The sequence below is a fragment of the Engraulis encrasicolus genome, chromosome 4 (assembly GCF_034702125.1).
Source record: "Engraulis encrasicolus isolate BLACKSEA-1 chromosome 4, IST_EnEncr_1.0, whole genome shotgun sequence".
Classification (NCBI taxonomy): domain Eukaryota; kingdom Metazoa; phylum Chordata; class Actinopteri; order Clupeiformes; family Engraulidae; genus Engraulis; species Engraulis encrasicolus.
Genome location: NC_085860.1, coordinates 17213043 through 17232494, shown reverse-complemented (window position 1 = coordinate 17232494; position 19452 = coordinate 17213043). Strand labels below are relative to the sequence as shown.

At 40.0% G+C, this 19452-nt stretch overlaps 1 long non-coding RNA gene across 1 annotated transcript; it reads right to left on the bottom strand.

The window, feature by feature from the left end:
* Window positions 1-5301: 5301 nt before the first annotated feature.
* On the bottom strand, window positions 5302-7276 carry LOC134446733 (uncharacterized). Its single transcript, XR_010034469.1, has 2 exons — window positions 6880-7276; window positions 5302-5761 (listed from the first exon to the last, which is right to left on the bottom strand). It is a non-coding gene; the product is annotated as an uncharacterized LOC134446733 (long non-coding RNA).
* Between the last annotated feature and the right edge of the window lie 12176 nt (window positions 7277-19452).

The window sequence follows — 19452 nt, the reverse complement described above, 5'->3', positions numbered from 1 at the left end:
ATATTACATTGATCAGATAAGATTGTACTGTATATACATTTAGAGCATTTATTGACAGGTTTTCTCATTGCAAAATAGAAAAAATAGCCTACTCTGGTTGAGGTGTCAAAATGCACCCTTTAGCACCCCTTTTTACTTGTCTTGTAGGCCCATGTGAATAAATATAGAACTGTAAAGCAAAATACATTTTGTGTGAGCAATTTACCAATTCAGATCACATTTATAGATACAAATCCAATGGAAATTATACAGTGCCAGCTTGTTAAATGATTTTGCATGTCAAGACAAACTATGACCTAGGGCCTAAATGTTTTTGGGGGTGAGATAGTTTCATGCATTCAGTGACAATGTTTTTTGAGTGATATGACAAAAGCAATTGATAATGTACGAAACCACTGAGAATTGTAGCCTACACAACTGGCATGGTGGACGAAAACATTTGCTATATGCCGAAAACTATGAGAAACTGATTTTATCATGTGCACCGGTAACACCAGGAAGTGGCAATTGAACAAAGACTTTTGAAAATCATTATTCTGTTGTGAGAAATGTACAAAACCAATTGAGGAAAACCGTAATGAGTAGGGAGTCAGCTACTTTACTGTAGGCCCTAGTTTTGGGTTCATTGCTTGGCATACTTCGCTAACGTTAGCATGCTAAGTAGCAAGTTCACAGATCAGAAACAAAGCTCTTCTCCCCTCAAATTCCAAACAGCAACTTCAAAACTATTAGGCTTTCCATAATCACAAATAATCACATTTGTTGATTAAAGCACGTAGTTCCAAAACACCATCAGCAACTCCTGCATCATGCAATGTCTGGCAATGTAATGACTGGTTTAATGATTTAATTTCTCTGAAATCCAGCATGAGAACAAAACAGCTCTCCAGACCACCAGCAGAGCACTACTGCCTGCTTGCTCCACCAATAGGTATGAATGGCCATCCGGGTACTTTGCTCCTAAATGTGCGTTATGCCCCTTTATGGGTGAAAACAAACCGAATGTGTAATCGACTTAAATGCTACATCGGCTACCCTAAATGAACACAGTACATCATACTTGTCAACTTTGAGCTCCCAAAATCCAGGAAAATTCCCATATTTTAAGCCAAAATCCGGGAAATTTTCTAAAGGCCAAATTCTGACAGTCAACGGGATGACAGAGACGGATCGGACGGTGCGTTCTACTCTGCTTTTCACAACAGTGCGCGTGCAGACAGTCCTGTCTAAAATCCCTCAGCGTGCAAACAATGCAATGAAAACAAAACAATGGAATGAGCGCAATGAGTTTCTTCTTGTTGTTTTGTCGCATAAGTTGTCTGTTCGTGCAAAACTTCGTGCTGGTAGCCTACAGGTTGTGATTAGGTTAATCGCATGATTCGCTGTTCCGAGGCTGTTTTGCGTTGCGAACTGACGGTTTCTAAGGAAAAGAGTGAGAGCACAAGCGCTACGAGGTCGATTGGTGTCATATCTGGCATACAATCTTCTGGCAGGTAGTTTGATAAGCAAGACCCTCTGTCTCTCTCTTCAAGAGGGGGTGTGGCTCGTCGGACAGTGCCGTGGGTATAATTACTGGACCGACTGTGTTTTTTGATAATGTGAAAAATCCGGGATATTTCCGGGAAAAAATGTCAAATCGGGAAATGAGTCAAAACTAGATTGCATTCTCACAGAAAATGCTGGAAGCGGGCTTGCCTTTTGGGGCAGAGATGAAACAAAGTACTATTGAGAAAACAAAACTAAAAGAAATGTTGGAAAAAATCCATCCACCCAGTCAGAAGTTATGGGCCAAACAATTCAGCCATCTTGGATTCAGCCATCTTGAAAGTGTTGTAGCTCTGCGTTTTGGGGATATACTAAATGACATACATGGTATTTTAAGTTGGCTAAGGAACACTGCATATGATATAATTTTGAAAATCAACATGGGTTCGAGTGGGATTCAAACTCACAACTAGGGGTCGACCGATACAGGTTTTTTAATCACCAATGCGATACCGATATTTTTTCCATCACCCTTGACCGATACCCGATTTCCGATACCCGCTACGGCCGATGCCGATATTGTTAAAAAGTGTTAAAAATGACAAAAATCAGTACTGTATAATTAAAAAAACAAAAAATCCTATCCCATCACCTTTTCATCACACCATAACATGAATAACAGGTTTTTCAAGTTTTTCATTATAGCCACCTAAAAAGGTATACATAAGGCATTAAAAATCCAAAGGACTGTGGCTTGACAGTGGTACAGTAGCATAGAGCTTGACTGTAAATTTGACCCCAAGATTATTATGGGTTTAAATATTTATGCCTATTTTTTCACCTGTATAGGTGTACTTGATTTACTAGGGCCTTTCACAAAATAAATCAAATCAACTAAATAACAAACAAAAGCCCAAAATAACAAACCAAAGAAATGCAAACAAAACACATAGACAAGTAAAACCATGTTACTTTCATATTATAAAATACATTGCAAAGAATCCCACCAGTAAAAACACCCCTGTTCAAAATGGTTTGGTCCGCCAAACGGCGGACACTCCTCTATTTGACTCAGATTGGAACATTCACTTGTTGCTGAATGAGGAAGTGGCAGCATGCCGGTGACCTGGTCAGTTAAATGTTACAGAAATGTTTTACACAGTATTTCTAACCAAATAAACTTCTATGAATTGAAATAGCCAGTTTGCAAGTGATGTTTGTTACTCATTGGAGATCGCTAAACAGAAGTTGATAAATGAATGACGCTACGAAATGCGCGTTTTGAATCGCGGTGGAAATGTACACTGAAACATGCTGGAAGGCACTCGCTACGAGTTATGGCAAATGGGGGTGATACATGACCGAACAATGAACCAGGGAAATAAAAACAGTAGTTTACCCTCGTTGCTGGTTGGTTAAATGCTACAGAAATGGTTTACAATATTTGGTAACGCTTTATTTTACGGTACAGTATTTACTATGTACTTTCTGGGTAACAACTGGGTAACAGAGGGAAATTACATGGTACCTAGAATGTAAAAAGGGGGTAAATACGATGTAAATACTGTGTAATTACAAAGGAAAAAACTCAAAAGTTACCGTGAAACTACACTGTGTATTTTCTGGGTAACAATTGGGTAACAGAGAGAAATTACCCAATTGTTATCCAGAAAATACACAGTGTAGTTTCTTGGTAAGTTTTGTGTTTTCCCCTGTAATTACATAGTATTTACATCGTAATTACCCCCTTTTTTTCCATTCTAGGTACCATGTAACTTCTCTCTACGGTACAGTATTTACTATGTACTTTCTGGGTAACAACTGGGTAACAGAGAGAAGTTACATGGTACCTAGAATGTAAAAAGGGGGGTAATTACGATGTAAATACTATGTAATTAGAGGGAAAAACCTCAAAACTTACCATGACACTACACTGTGTATTTTCTGGGTAATTATTGTTTGATGGCAATTTAAAAAAGGATGAAAGTACTACCTATTTACCTGTTTGTTTTACAGCAATACCACATTTAATTACTAGGTTAATGTGCTGCTCTGGATGGTCATTACACAACTCCAAAGTCAGAACTTACAAGGAACAGTATTTCATTGTAGTTACTGTGTTTATCACCATACATACCCATTTATTGCATGGGTAAATGTGGTACTTACCTGACAAAACAATTGCTGATGTCACACATTGCCATGGGCTTTATCTTCATTCTTGTAGCCGTTGAGTCAAAAGTGTTTGGTAAGTACATGGTAGGTTTCTGCACTGTTACCAAGTAACATATATTTATTTACCAGGTAAAAAAGGGGAAACTGTACTGTAAAGTAAAGTGAATGCTCTTACCAAAGTATTACCAATTTCTTACCAAGTAATTAAACTTGTTTCATAAATCATGTAAGTACATGGTAAGTTTCTGCACTGTTACCGAGTTACAGATATTCAGTTACTAGGTAAAGAAGGGGAAACTGTACTGTAAAGTAAAGCGAACGCTCTTACCAAAGTATTACCAATTTCTTACCAAGAAAATAAACTTGCTATGGTAAGTATCTGCACTGTTACCAAGTAACAGATATTCAGTTACCAGGTAAAGAAGGGGAAACTGTACTGTAAAGTAAAGCGAACGCTCTTACCAAAGTATTACCAATTTTTTACCAAGCAATTATACTTATTTCATGTATCATGTAAGTACATGGTAAGTTTCTGCACTGTTACCGAGTAACAGATATTCCGTTACCAGGTAAAGAAGGGGAAACTGTACTGTAAAGTAAAGCGAACGCTCTTACCAAAGTATTACCAATTTCTTACCAAGCAATTATACTTATTCCATGTATCATGTAAGTACATGGTAAGTTTCTGCACTGTTACCGAGTTACAGATATTCAGTTACCAGGTAAAGAAGGGGAAACTGTACTGTAAAGTAAAGCGAACGCTCTTACCAAAGTATTACCAATTTCTTACCAAGCAATTATACTTATTTCATGTAGGCCTGTCATGTAAGTACATGGTAAGTTTCTGCACTGTTACCGAGTTACAGATATTCAGCTACTAGGTAAAGAAGGGGAAACTGTACTGTAAAGTAAAGCGAACGCTCTTACCAAAGTATTACCAATTTCTTACCAAGAAAATAAACTTGTTATATATCATGTAAGTACATGGTAAGTATCTGCACTGTTACCAAGTAACAGATATTCAGTTACCAGGTAAAGAAAGGGAAACTGTACTGTAAAGTAAAGTGAACGCTCTTACCAAAGTATTACCAATTTCTTACCAAGCAATTAAACTTATTTCATGTATCATGTAAGTACATGGTAAGTTTCTGCACTGTTACCGAGTTACAGATATTCAGTTACCAGGTAAAGAAGGGGAAACTGTACTGTAAAGTAAAGTGAACGCTCTTACCAAAGTATTACCAATTTCTTACCAAGAAAGTAAACGTGTTTCATATATCATGTAAGTACATGGTAGGTTTCTGCACTGTTACCGAGTTACAGATATTCATTTACCAGGTAAAGAAGGGAAAAAAATACATCAAAAGCAAATCAAAGCATTATTGTGGAAATCATTTTTTTTTATTGTATATTGTGGCAAACGACAGTATTGCAACTATGCTGCTCATTGGAACTGTGCTGCTTATTGCCAAATTTTATTATGTTTAGGTGATAAACTAATATATACTAGTATGAATGTAACCCACTACTAGGTATGTACATGTCGATGATAGGCCAGGTTCAATAGCTAGAGAATAAAGACACTAGGCTCTGGGAGAGTGCAAAAAGATAAGTGCAATTAAAAGACACCACACAAGGATATACTTTTTTTCTTTCTTTAGTTATGAATTGCAAGGTAGAAAATATGTACATATTCCCAAAATAAAAGAAAAAAATTGACCCTTTAAAATAAAATAAAATGAATTGTCCTTCAAAAGTGAGTAATTGTCTATTTTCCAAAAGTTGGGAACAGTCCTTTAAATCAGTCCTTTAAATCCTCAAAGAGAAAAGAGTTCCTTTCAGTTGTTCAAGAAAAAGAAAAGAAAAAGTAGTTCCTTTATAGTAGTTCCGTTCAGTTCAAGGCCTTAGTTCAGTTTGTAAACCGTTAAAGTAACAACTCAAGTCAGTCAGTCAGTGTTGTTGTGACACAGGCAGGTCACAACCCTACCACATATGCGCCACGTACAATGACACAGGACAGGATCCGACTCAATGGGGTGGGTGGCTCGCCATCAAACGCAGTCATCAATCCACAGCGGAATCCAGGTCCAAAAAACTTCACCTGTGTAACCATACCCTTAGTTAAGCTACACATGTACACAGGACAATGTTCACATTTCTTATCAAATATCAGTTCAAACAGTTTAAACTTAAAGTAGTTGTAGGCCTACACAGGGGTGGAAAGTAACTAATTACATTTACTCAAGTATTGTACTTGAGTAGCATTTATGAGTACTTTGAACTTTTTAAGTAGTTTTTAAAATTAATACTTTAACTAGTACTTGAGTACATTTTGACCCAAGTTGTTAACTCAATTACACTGGAACCTGGCCTGAGTACTGAGTAAAAAAATAGACAAAATGCCACGCAAAATAATGCCACAATCTGCCGGAAATGAAAGATGATGCAGGATGGCACACAGCATTTTCACTATTGTACTATCTTGGATCAATGTATTGGATGATGGCTGGTGCCAAGCAAGAGATAGAGGTTATGGAGGACGATATTCAAGAAAAAGAAACATTACATTGTCTAGAAAAGCTAATTAAATGTAACTAAGTACTTTTACTCAAATTGCATTTTTAAGTGAAGTACTTTTTACTTTTACTTGAGTAGATTTTTAGATAGGTAGGCCTACTTTTACTTTTACTCGAGCAGGATTTAGGCAAAGTAGCCTAAAGATAGCCTACTTTTACTTGAGTAGGCCTACAATTTTCGGTACTCTTTCCACCTCTGGTTGTACAACATTAATATCAATCTTCTCAAAGGAAAATATATGCAAACCGCATACACTTCACTTATACTGAAAAGCATTGCATACCATTCAGTTACATAACCATTATCAAATAACAGGATGAATACTATGAAAAACATCACTCGGTACTGAAACCGCGGGAATTACACACAGATATTGCCGAGCACAGTAATGATCAGGAGGACTTGTTCAGACCTCTCCCCTCGCACTTGCTGGGTGCGTGATCACAAGCATGTGAATTACAGGCCGCTCATTCCAAGCTTTAAACTTATACTCAATTCAACCAAAATATACCCTTTTCACACTAAACACAACAAGTATTAACAAAACAAAATACAATTCTGAGGTTTCACCGAAGTATTTCACAGTGATAAGCAATAACACTCAAGTTACATCCGTAGGGAAAATACAGGTGGTTGCCTTACCGAGACGATTCAACAGAAACAATACACGACGAAGCGCAGCTTCTTGCTCTTCAAAACACAAAAGATTTACAGAGCAGGTCGCTCGGTGGTCCAAAATGAAACTTAGAAGTAGGTATCTTTAACTTAGAATTAATTTTCTATCAATATCTAGCTCCAAGGTGGAGCCGAAGAAACGAAGTCTTTCCTTCAGCTTTCGAGCTCTTCTCAGCTCAACTGACTGGAACGGCTCCGCGGAAAGCTGAATGCGTGGAAACGCATGTCAAAATAAAAGTCCCATAACGTAACTGTCACAGTAAAAGTCCTGCTATGTTAATCGTGTTTTTAACGATACCAAACCTTCATTCATGAATTGCCTTATCAGTATTATCACTATTTATTATCCCATTTTACTATTTATGCTATTTAATCAACTAATACGTTTTAATATGCATTTGTCAACTGGGTTACATGAACATAGTAAGTTTTGCAGCTAAAAATGACTGTTTCTAAATTAAAAATTGAGGATCATGGAGAAAATCCCCCTTTTCATTTTTTCATTGATGAAAATTGCAATGTGTGCTGTCATAATACCTAGAAATTGGAAAGTGATATTCATGAAAATGGAAATGAAGAACGGGCAGCAGGAATTCTGGAATGAAATAATAATAATAATAATAAAATATATGCACCTGTGTGTGTGTGGAACAAGGCAGCCATCCGAGTTGGCAGCAGAAACAGTCCAGGCAATACTTTCTCTAGTCTTGTATTGTAAAAAATGTAGGCCTGGTCTGATGAGTCTTTATATCTGCTGCCAACTCGGATGTTAAAGTGATACTGTCCCATGTTTGGAAATGAGCTCATATTACATTTCCCCTTGAGTTAAGTTATTGGGTTATACCTTTCTCCTGTACTTCCTGCCGTTCTCTGACTACATCAGTGCAAATGTTACCTCCATGCTAGCAATTAACACAGAGTCCTATGAGAACAGTTTCCCCTTCTTTACCTGGTAACTGAATATCTGTAATTTGGTAGTGCTGATACTTACCATGTACTTAGGCCTATATGATATGAAACAAGTTTAATTGTGTGGTAAGAAATTGGTAATACTTTGGTAAGAGCGTTCGCTTTACTTTACAGTACAGTTTCCCCTTCTTTACCTGGTAACTGAATATCTGTAACTTGGTAACAGTGCAGAAACGTACCATGTAGGCCTACTTACATGATACATGAAATAAGTTTAATTGCTTGGTAAGAAATTGGTAAGAGCGTTCGCTTTACTTTACAGTACAGTTTCCCCTTCTTTACCTGGTAACTGAATATCTGTTACTTGGTAACAGTGCAGATACTTACCATGTACTTACATGATATATAACAAGTTTATTTTCTTGGTAAGAAATTGGTAATACTTTGGTAAGAGCGTTCGCTTTACTTTACAGTACAGTTTCCCCTTTTTTACCTAGTAACTGAATATCTGTTACTTGGTAACAGTGCAGATACTTACCATAGCAAGTTTATTTTCTTGGTAAGAAATTGGTAATACTTTGGTAAGAGCATTCGCTTTACTTTACAGTACAGTTTCCCCTTCTTTACCTGGTAGCTGAATATTTGTAACTCGGTTACAGTGCAGAAACTTACCATGCACTTACATGATTTATGAAACAAGTTTAATTACTTGGTAAGAAATTGGTAATACTTTGGTAAGAGCATTCACTTTACTTTACAGTACAGTTTCCCCTTTTTTACCTGGTAAAATAAATATATGTTACTTGGTAACAGTGCAGAAACCTACCATGTACTTACCAAACACTTTTGACTCAACGGCTACAAGAATGAAGATAAAGCCCATGGCAATGTGTGACATCAGCAATTGTTTTGTCAGGTAAGTACCACATTTACCCATGCAATAAATGGGTATGTATGGTGATAAACACAGTAACTACAATGAAATACTGTTCCTTGTAAGTTCTGACTTTGGAGTTGTGTAATGACCATCCAGAGCAGCACATTAACCTAGTAATTAAATGTGGTATTGCTGTAAAACAAACAGGTAAATAGGTAGTACTTTCATCCTTTTTTAAATTGCCATCAAACAATAATTACCCAGAAAATACACCGTACTTTCATAGTAATTCATGAGATATTTTCTTCTTAATTACATAGCATTTACTTTGTAGTAACCCCCCTTTTAAATTTTATACACCATCTAATTCCTCTCTGTTACCCAATTGTTACCCAGAAAATACACAGTGTAGTTTCATGGTAAGTTTTGAGGTTTCCCCTGTAATTACATAGTATTTACATTGTAATTACCCCCCTTTTTACATTCTAGGTACCATGTAACTTCTCTCTGTTACCCAGTTGTTACCCAGAAAGTACAGTAAATACTGTACCATATAGAAGTTAAATGGAATGTAAAAAGGGGGATAATTACGATGTAAATACTATGTAATTACAGGGGAAAACCTCAAAACTTACCATGAAACTACACTGTGTATTTTCTGGATAACAATTGGGTAATTTCTCTCTGTTACCCAATTGTTACCCAGAAAATACGCAGTGTAGTTTCATGGTAAGTTTTGAGCTATTCCCCTGTAATTACATAGTATTTACATCATAATTACCACCTTTTTACATTCTAGGTACCATGTAATTTCTCTCTGTTACCCAGTTGTTACCCAGAAAGTACATAGTAAATACTGTACCGTAAAATAAAGCGTTACCCAATATGGTAATTTAGCCAGTTTGCAAGTGGTGTTTGCTACCTATTAGATGTCGCTAAAACAGATTGAAGTTGATAAATGAATGACGGTATGAAATGCGCGTTTTTAAAGGCGGTGGAAATTAGACACTGAAACATATGCCAGTAGACAGTTACAGCAGTAGGTAAAAGATGGCAAATGGTGATTATTGACTGGACAATGAACCAGGGAATTAAAATCAGTACAGAAAATGGATGGAGCTGAAACATTCTCCCTTTAGGCCTATTACATGCACATGCCATGTCATTCAGTGTCCACATTAAAATATTATGCGTCTGAAAGTCTAAAACTTTGTGGCAGCCTGCAAGGCTGTTTACTTTACTCAATGAGAGGGGGAGGGGTGACGCAGCAGCGTGCATTACAGGTCTGCCAGCAACACAGAGCTGCCCGTCTGTAATCAAAATCTCGGGGTGGGCGTATCGGCCAAAAAATGCCTGCGTATCGGCCGATGCCGATACACTTAATAAACGCAAATATCGGCCCGATATATCTGTAATCCAGCACCTTTGCCATTGATACTAAATTACATACATGGTATTTTAAGTTGGCTAAGGAACACTGCATATGATATAATTTTGAAAATCAACATGTGTCCGAGTGGGATTCGAACTCCCAACCTCCATATCTCTAATCCAGCAGATTTGCCATTGATACTAAATGACATACATGGCATTTTAAGTTGGCTAAGGAACACTGCATATGATATAATTTTGAAAATCAACATGGGTCCGAGTGGGATTTGAACTCCCAACCTCCATATCTCTAATCCAGCAGCATTCCCATTGAGCCAAGCAGCTGGCTGACTTAAACATTCCAGCAAGACAATATCAGATTGCATTGAAGAGCTGAACAATAGACTTCTAGAATTGTAGTTGCAGGTGCTCGTTAAGAATAGAATGTTGAGAGAAAGTGACAGTTGAGATGGAACCCTATATTGGCTGCACCTGTTCTGATTGACTGAATGGCACTTAGTATGGTGCTCTAAGGCAGAGAGCAGAATCCAAAACAGTTTCTAGGGCTTTAGATTATCTTTCTAACAGTCCTTGAATGAAGTTTATAGGTTAAACGGTTCAGTCACAAATGGACCTCTTGTGGAACATGCGCTGACCTCTTGAAAAAGGCACTTCAAGTCTCAATGGGAAAACCAGTGTAAAAGCCCTGTCGTTTTTACACACCTGCCATTTAAAAAGTAATGGGAGTTGGGAGATAAAACTTTAACAATTTGGAGACATCCCATAGAGCTCGCTAAAAACGTGTCAACTAAACTTCTAGGTGAAAGTGTTGATGTTTTATGACCGAAAAAGCCTCCTACACTCTAATCTCTAGAGTGGCGGAACCTTGGTTCATGAAGGTTCTACCATTGTTTTCAATGGGGACCCAAACTTGCACAAAATCGCCAAAAACGGGAAAACGACAAGAGACACGGACACGCTATATCAGTACAAATGATCTCCAAGCCGAGCCGGTCGTTTTAGTGTTTGAACGGTGTCTCTCCATCTGTCTGATGGAGAGACATCTGGTGTCTGATCCATTATCTATTTTTACTGCCCTGCACAAGAAAGCAACAAAGCAAGCTATCAAGCAAGCAAGCATAAACGGACTTAAAGTGGGGTCAGCCCTATGTTCCCACAGCCCATTGGTCCCACATTGCTAAGACTTTTGTGTTTTTTTCAAAATTAGGCCCAATGGTCCCACAGCCCATTGGTCCCACATCACTAAGACTTTTTTATTTATTTTTAGGTCCGTTGGTCCCACAGCCCATTGGTCCCACAGCCCATTTGTCCCACATCACAAACACTTTTAACGTTATTTTTTAGGCCCATTGGTCCCACAGCCCAATGGTCCCACAGCATATTCCTGCTGATCCATGTTCCCACATTCCTACGAAATTGTTCAAATTTAGATTTTTCGATGTCTTATTTAAATGTTTTAGTCAAACTGCACATTGGAGACCGGTCAAACACAATTTCAAACTTCTGTGCTGACCCTGTTACATAGATTTTTGACAATAAAGTACTCTTGACTTGACTTGACTCTTTTGTCTTGAAAAAGAAAGAAGATCCGAATTAGACATTTAATGCAAGTTTTCACTCAGCATCTTCATTGTAACTTAGCACAGTGAGGGAGGCCCATGTAGAGCCTGCATGGGAATTTTCCTCAACTACGGTACAATAGGAAAATACTGTATATATCCAATAAATACATTTTACTTTCTGGCAGCTTACATGATATTTTATAGGCCAATTTTTGCAGCCATAAAAGGCACATCATTATTGGTATTATTAGTAGTAGCAGTAGTATAAGTAGTACCAGTGCAGTTGTAGGTGTTTTTTTTACTTTTGGAAAAGAAGCTAAAAAAAGCTGAGGAAATAATACAAAAAAATAATTAACAAAATGTGTAGGCCACATTGTATCGGGTTAAATGTCTTTACACCTTTTTCACCATTAGTTTACTCAGAAATGTGGAAACATGGAGTTGTGGAACATGGGGCCTAAGCTGTGGGACCATTGGGCTGCAATGGGCCTAAAAAATCATGTTAAACGTATTTGTGATGTGGGACCAATGGGCTGTGGGACCAACGGGCTGTGGGACCAATGGGCCTAAAAAATCAAATAAAAAAGCTATGTGGGACCAATGGGCTGTGGGACCAATGGACTGTGGGACCAATGGGCCTAAAAAATGAAAAAAAGTCTTAGTGACGTGGGACCAATGGGGCGTGGGAACATAGGTACGCTCCATAAAGATTACTTGAATCGGGCCTTGCTCTGCAAGCCCGCTTAATTAGGGAGTTTCCCGGGAAATTAGGGATGATTGACAGGTATTAGTACAACATGTTTCAGTCATGGCTGTTTGGCAATATTATTTGAACAGCGGGCATGTTCCGCGTGAACAACGCTTGTCTACAGGTCCTTATCTTTCCTTTATTAAACCCCAACACCACCAATTGACTTGCATTGCCTGTTTTCCCCCACAAATGGGTGTAACACACATGGAAAACGTCACTCCGTTCATGAGTATTGCATGCTGTCATCCGCCCCCTCTCTCAGCACTGTCTGTTTATTGGTTCATAGACTTATCCTCTACCCAGAGAGAGCAATATTACTATTGGCGATTTGCAGTGAGGAGCCCTTTCTCCACGTTTTGTTGATTTTCGCGACTTCACAAAAAACCTTGATAGCCTATTGCAAAATTACGCATCGGAGGGCGCCATTGCGGCACTTTTTCCTCACATGGCGCCGTAGGCGGCCTATGCTTAAAACCGGCCCTGCTATCCAACCGTATCTCGCACCATTCGTGAAATCTTCACAAAAAAAACCCAGAACAAATGAAGTGTGAGGCGGGTGGGAAAGACTACCCACACAGCAAAAAACTCCGGAGCGCATCCGCTGCGGAGAAACCTGTGCGGTGGACAGCCACTGATACGGGAAGCGGGTCCGCATCGGAGTCCACTTGCACACCGCCGCGCATACGAACCGGGTCCGCATCCCTCATCTGTTCTGACAGCACAAGCAAGAACCATCACATTCGCCCAAGAACCGTCACATTCGCCGCGGATCTCTTACGGACACGCGAACCTGACCTTTGATTTGGCGCATCCGCCGCAAACTTCATTTGAATCCACCAAAAGGAAAAACATTCGCAGCGGATCTATTCCGGACCCTTGTTTTAATCATTACAGATCCGCGGACTCTGTTCATATTTGCCTGGTAGTATGCCCGGCGCACCCCAAAAGGTTACACTAAACCATTTAAGCATTTGTTTCAAACAGGATTAAATTCTGCAGATAATCAAAATAACACATAGCCTAACAGATAACACACTAGTCTTAAACTTAACAATGCTACAATCAGATGTGACTCTACTATCACTCACTGCGTTACAGCGTACAGACTTTAAAGCCACTGCTGCCACTCCCCTCATCCGAGTCAGCAGCGGCACCCTCAGCGACTCGATGAGACGAATCCTGACTTGAGTTGTTGGTAGCAGCAAATCCCCTACGGATCGGATCAACGCTTAAGTTTCGTTTTTGCAACGAGTGTGCGAGTCGCAAGGCGGCAACTCGGAGGCAGAAGCGAGTGGTCATCTGCTGCTCGCCACCTGACTTCTGCTCCCAAATATTTGACTTTTAGTCTTCTTAAATACAAAAACACACATTATTTATTGCAAAATCAGGAACATGCCATTTCACTGCTGCCAAAGGCTCTTCGAGTCGTGGTTGCATGTTTAGTGAGGAGACCCAGGTGGGTCGGATCGCAGCATGAGATTAGGAACTGTGACGATTCATAAAGTCAGTTTTGTTTATCAAACTGTCTTACTCTTTGATATATCAAAGTGAATTGATAAAAGGGACAACAAAGGCGAGGCGCATAGCTACTCAACGGCAGAAACGTTTTAAAAAATACCTTATTATTATTTATTTTTATTTATTTTAAATTAGTGATCCGAGTGATCTGTCTAATCCGGATCCCCTCCTTGGAATGATCCAATCAATCCGGACGCCTCAAAGATTCGAGTTGAGCACCTCTATCTATAAGTTGCTCGCTCCCATCCAGCCCCGTGACAGAAATGTAATGAATTTATGCTGACTTACCCTGGGTACGGGTCAGGAGTCCTGAGGGCACCGTGTCAACAGGTAAGGGCCAAAACATACAGAGGCGGAACGGAACGGTCTGCTTAGTTTTGGCCGGCGTGCTTTTCTTTGCCTTGCACACTGACAGCGTCGGCGTGCGCGGCCAGTCCTATTCAAAACCCTCCCCACAGCTAAAGCTAGCGTGCTACTTTGCCATTTATTTGAATGAGACACCGCCGGTTGCCGGCGTGAAAAATACGCTCGAGTTCTATTTTCCAAATGCAGCGCGGCGCGGAGCCGGCTCCCGCGCCGCTGACGCTCGACTACCGCCGGTTGGTGTGTAAGGACAGATAGGTTTCAATGTATTTTCACCGACACCGGTAAAAATTGCGGCCGTTCCGCAATGCTTTACCGCCTTGGTGTGTAAGACCCCTGAGACCCCTAACACAGCAGGCAACAGCAGGCTAGCACAGACGACCCAGAGGTAGCCTCCACTTGCTGGCTGTGTGACAAGATGAAGAACAAGTTCAGTTATTTGTCATTCATTTCAGACTAATATAACCGTTTCAAAACACAGTGAGCACTTGTAACCCTTTGTAATGCTTCTATGCCAGCCAGTTAGCAAACGCCTGCCTGGCTAACATGGCCAAATGAACCTTTTAAAGTGCGGGCACAACCAGAGATTGTTGCTGGTCATAAAACAAAATCGTATCATTATTTTTTTAAACTGTTGATAAGTAATAAAAGCTTCAGATATACTGTTTGTACTCTGTGGTACTGTTTACTCTGTAGTATCACCGTATATCAACAAATCAATAGTTACAAGAGAGAGTTGTTCGGTCGTGTCTCTGCCCCAGCAAAGCAAATCAAAAAAGTCTGTTATATTATCCTCAATGGTATCCACTGTGGGTCCGCCTAAAATCTGGGAAACTGAAAGAATATTCAGATGTGCCCTGTGTCCGCCTGCTCGGAGGCGAGGCGCATGTTTTGCACAGCTGAAATGGATCTGACAGTTTGGCGGATTTGGTAGACACGCTGCAGATAAGCTTCACACATCCAAACTGGATCTGACAGACAGCCCATTCTCGTGGAAAATCAACTACAAGCTTTGTGGTGCCGCTATGATATAGCCTCATTTTTCGTAGTTGGACAACGTGCGCTGTCGTCGAGAGTGGGTGAGAGAGTGGGTGAGAGAGAGCGAGTGAGATAGAGAAGCGTGCATTCCGAGAGGGGAACGCTGTCATTGTGTCAGCTTCATGCCATGTCTCCCTTCCTCCAACATTATCCCTAACCTTAACCCTAAACCTAACCCTGACCTTAACCCTAACCCTAAACTTAACCGTAAATCACTTGTTTGAAATGTTTGATTACCGTCGTTTCCAGTTAGCTTTCACTCGTGCTTGATTTTTGACATCCGTCCGCATTATTCTTCACCCCAGAACCAAACTACCCCAATTGTCAGTTCCCCTTTTCGACGGCCAACCACGAGAAATGGGGCTATTCGTAAAGGCACCACGAGGCTTAAAGACTTCACGAAAGGGATGAGTTACTGTTGATCTGGCAGTCAGATAATAAATTATTTACATGCCTTGTTTTTGAAGGTAATGGCAAACATTTGACTGCAAACAGTGTGTTGAAGGACGTTGAATTGGTTTAACAGTAGCTGTCGCTAGTTGCTAATAGAAATTAAGGCAATTTGTGTTTGAGCTCTGCTGGCAGCTAACAACTGGTACTTCAAAAAAAAAATTGCTTGCTAAACTTTTCACACGTTTAAACAGTCCCCCCCCCCCACACACACACACACACACAAAAGAATGGTGTGATCATAGACAGTGATAATGGCCCCATGTGAGGTCTAGAATCAAGTTCTTGAATTGACGCTTTTGATTGCCTTTAAGTCACTCAATGGCCTAGGACTAAATATACTGTAGGCTTGCAGTATCCTATGCTAGAGCAATAGCCTATTATCACAAAAAATGTCAAGTGTCAAGAGTCTCCTGGTTGTGCCTTGGGTAAAAAACTAAATGGCAAGAGCTCTAAACAAAAAGGTTACCAAATGCTGACAAAAGCTTCCTGTTCAAAGTATGACTACCCCTAAAAGTGGCTTTAAAAAACTAAAAGCAATTTCATTTAATCTAGTAATCTACTCTATATTTCTATGGCCTACTCTCTACTTTAGCCTATCTATTCTATTATTTTTCTAGTCTCTCTTCTATTTATTTCCCCTTTCCTCTCACGGAATTATAGTTACTAATGTGCTATGAAAAATCTTCTTGCTATGCCCATCCTCCAGCCTGCAAAGAACCCTGTGTTGGCCTACCTGAAGTTACAGTTGCAAACACCTCTCATTATTCAGGGATATACTTTAGCATAGGCCTTCTCTGGTGTGAGTCTTGTAGTATTTTTGTGTCTTACTAGAGAGTTCGTCTTCTGCCATCTCACGGGCGGCACTGACTGATTAATCTGACTTCTATGACGGTCCGATCAGAGAGGGTAAAACGAAGCCCCCTACACCGGAAGCTTAATGGCTTGTTTTGCTCAGCGCTCTCTCTGTTCAAAGTGTTGTTCGCCACCTGCGTGCCCTTGCAATTCACCAATGTAATAGGTTGCTATGGGCACCTAACATGACCAGGTTCCGGTCTGCCTAAAAGAGCGTGCCATAATACTCCTAGCAATAAGCTTATTCGAGATACCGCAACGCGCACATCCGCATTTAGACAGCAATGCATTCTGGCTCAAAAAGTTGCATGACGGTTAGATTTCCTGTCAAACTTCAAAATTTCGGTGATGTTGCGTCGATGAGGTGACATGTCACATGGTGTCAAACTATCGCGGGATGAATGCGACTGCAGTCAGATCTTGCAACCTCTGCAGTTGCTTATCCCCTTCAACGCTTGTCTGCAGACCGCCTCCGAGGTCACGCACCCATGAACTGGTTGGTCAACAACTCACTCACGTGTGTATATGAGTCTTGTCTCACACCTCTACACAAGTTTGCGCAGATCCCCACTTCAGCTCCTCCTCGCTGTCTGTCCCCCAACTCCTCACACGTGGTGTGTTAGTAGAGCAAACTGGTGTGAGCTCATTGTCTCGTTCATATTTGTGGTCGACTTTAAATGCGCTGTTTTAATAACACCCACATTGTGACAAGTTCTCGCTCACATGCTTTTGTCCTCATCGATCGACAAAAATCTAAGTCGAATAAGCTTATTGAATAGAACAGTCCTTAGGTCTGCCTAAATGGGGATCCCAGGGGGGATTGCTGCTATGGTAAGGTGTTAAAAAGTAGCATGGAATGAAGTTATATCCCACTTCTGGCTTGATTTCATGCACGTGGGTCTTGGGACCCCTGTGTGACAGCCTATATCTCAGGAAAGAGAGTCAACATTTTTTTCTTCGAGCAACATTGCGGGACAATGTAGCTTTTGTGGAAGCTACGTCGCTACTTGAGACAAAAAATAGCTTAAGTAGTTACTCGATACATAAAGTAGTGACGCTACGACGAAGCTACTGCCCATCACAGCTGGCATACTGTTATATAAAACACATTTTTTTTCACTGACAGGTTANGTTTAGGAATGAGTTTTGGTTTAGGCAGAGTTCGACATCGTAGTAGCCATGGGGCCATAGTAACCATAACCGTGACGGCACTTGACATGCCCGTTAATTCTTGGGTTGCAGTTACGCCAGAATCCCCCATCACGGGAGGGTGCAAATTTGAAATGGTTGACTACCTGGGCTTGGAGCAATTGACACCCATTCAAACGGACATTTTTTCGATCTGCCACAGAATATTTTAATTTAGACCTAAAGACACACCATGGGACTTTCCATAAGTGAAAGCGGTATTTTCCTAGCATCTACCAATCCGAAGGTAGCCTACTTTAAGTGTGAGGTTACTTTTCTAAAGATAGGGTTTTGTTTCCTTGGAATGTTAATGGACAATCTATGCGAATTTTATAAAGTTTTTTTTATGTGATATGGGAGTAAATGTGTTTACATCCCGTCTGGGATTTGTTAACTAGCTGGCCCGCTAGTTAGCTAGCAAGTGATAGGTCTCTTCACTACGTCAAAAGTGGAAAGATTTGCAGACACTCAAGACCAATGAACTGGTCCTGTGAATGTTTTCAAAATGTTTTGCTTTGATAAATTGCTGAGATTAAACGTCCAAATCCTGGTGTTTCTTTGTTTATGCTTGGGCCATTGAGACAGATCGATTCAAATATCTTATCTTACTTGCTAGCTAACTACCGGACTAGCTAACAAATCCCAGACGGGCGTAGCCTACTGTTAACACATTTACTCTCATGTTACATAAAAACGCATTTTGAAACTCACACAGATTGTCCATTAGAATGTCAACATTAGACATTCATCCATAATAATGCAAAACCGAGTCAAATGACATACATTTATCGCTTCGTCAGTATGTCTGGCTTCATCTCCGTTCCGTTTCCAAGGAAACAAAACGCTATCTTTAGAAAAGTAACCCCGCACTTAAAGTAGGCCTTCGGATTGGTAGATGCTAGGGAAATACCGTTTTCAGTTTTGGAAAGCTGAGGTTCCCAGCTTTTAAACAAGACCAATGGTGTGTCTTTAGGTCTAATTAAAAATAGTATGTGGGAGATCGAAAACATTTACTTTTGAATGGGTTCCAATGGCTCCAAGCCAGGGGTTGTCCATCAGCAGCGTTAGATCACCACCAGGGGGCAGCACTATGACGTCAACTGCAACCCAAGAATTGTTGTAATTACAGATCTAGAATCCATAAATATTTTTAAAAAAAGATATATTATTTTTAATAATTATTAGTAATTATTATTAATAATATAATTATAATTATTAAAAATAATTAGTATAGGTCTGTGGTCTAATATAAACTCATTCACTGGCACATGCCACATGCCACTAAATGATCTAACCCCCTCTCCCTCGCTTTGAACAGACAAGCACACATGCGGTTCCTCAATCAGTCTGTCTCTCTCTCTCTCTCTCGCCTCCGCAATCTAATAGAAGTAATCCACGCATGCTGCGCAAGTTGTCTGCCATGCACTTTCACTCGCATTTGTTTAAACATTTTTTTTTAAACCCACTGTGTCTCGCATAGTCTAAAATCCGGGATATTTTATCTTACTTGCGGGGATCCGTGATAAACTATCGATTTCAGTGAGACTCTCGGACCTTCGGGGACTTTTGGGATGTCTGACAAAGTCATAAGCAACATATGAGCTTTGTGTGAAAAGTGTTATCTTCAAGGTTATTGG